Source organism: Lontra canadensis, unplaced genomic scaffold (genome assembly GCF_010015895.1).
Source record: "Lontra canadensis isolate GAN:19392208 unplaced genomic scaffold, GSC_riverotter_1.0 scaffold109, whole genome shotgun sequence".
Lineage (NCBI taxonomy): Eukaryota > Metazoa > Chordata > Mammalia > Carnivora > Mustelidae > Lontra > Lontra canadensis.
In genome coordinates this window covers 283,570-284,867 of record NW_022631103.1, presented here as the reverse complement: position 1 = coordinate 284,867, position 1,298 = coordinate 283,570, and positions in this window count along the sequence as shown.

Here is a 1,298-nt window from a genome sequence, read left to right as displayed (position 1 = left end):
CCTCTGCCTACATTGTTCATCCATTCGTTGGTCAACAAACCCTGGGGTGTCTACTGGAACCAAGCACTGTGCTAGAAACTGGAAACACAAAAACTGGGAACAAACGAGGAGACATCCTGTGCCCTAAAGTTCCGTCAGCCAGGGTGACACATAAAGAGACAATTACAAAATAAGGTGTAAGAATCATGATGGATGCACTTTATTTTATGAGCACCTGAAAAGGGGAGGGAGTGCCATAAATGTAGTTCTAGAGGTAGCCCTGAGCAGGCTTTGAGGATGTTTAAGTTTAGCTCTGTGTAAGGACATTCTAGAGGTGCCAGCTGGAGCAAAGGCACTGAAAAAAATGAGGGATCATGGGGCCCAGGGAACCTCCTAACAGTGCATGTTCCAGCAGAGATGAAAGAGAGAAAATGGTTATGTAGGCAAAGCCAGTGTAGGACCTGATTAGCCAGATTTAGCTCTTAAAATAAAAACCTCCTACACTTTCTAAAATTTCAGAAGAGGTGAGGGTCTAAGAATGGAGGTGAAACGAAAATGACACTGGATTTAACCTTTTGCTGGTAAGTCACTGCTCCGTGGTCCTGGCTGCCCTGGAGCACCCTAACCTACCCGTACCCGACCCCTCCCACCCCCACCCCTCCACACTGTCCCGCACAGTGGCCTGCCAGAGCCAGCTGGGGGTCCTCCCTATCTGCCTCAGCCAAGTGGAAAAGAGGGGAAGGTGCCCACCGTCCAGAACTGCCGTAGAACTCAAAGGAATCTACAGAGAGCGCCTCGAGAAATGGAAAAGGTGCACCCAGTGGTCTTGCGGGTACAGAGCGACCTGACTGCCGCGGTCAGGGCCAAGTTTGCACTCTCCCCGGTCGGGTCAGTAGTCCTCCGCCAAGCTGAGGGTGACCGACCCAGCCCCTGGGGCGTCCCCAGCGCACCCCTTCGGAGTTAACCAACCCAACGCGTGACCGCACGACGCGCCACCCGAGGAGAAGCTGCTGCAGCACGCGGCCCCTCCACTGCGGCCGCCGGCGCCCCCGCAGCCTCCCTCGCCGCAGGGCGCAGTTTACCCCACTGGCACGCGTGTTTCCCAACCAGCCCTCCCCGCGCGTCGGCGAGGAGAGGGTGGAGCGGCCTGACTCCCGCAGCCAATAAAAGCAGCGGCTTCCTGGTCCGATCCCCGGCGCGGCTCGCCATTGGTCGCCGGCCGGGTCTCGGCCCACCGAACCTTTGCGACCCGAGCCAATCGCGAGGCGGCGAGACGACCCCCCCGACTCCCCGGGAACGGGCGGCGGGCGGCGCGGGCG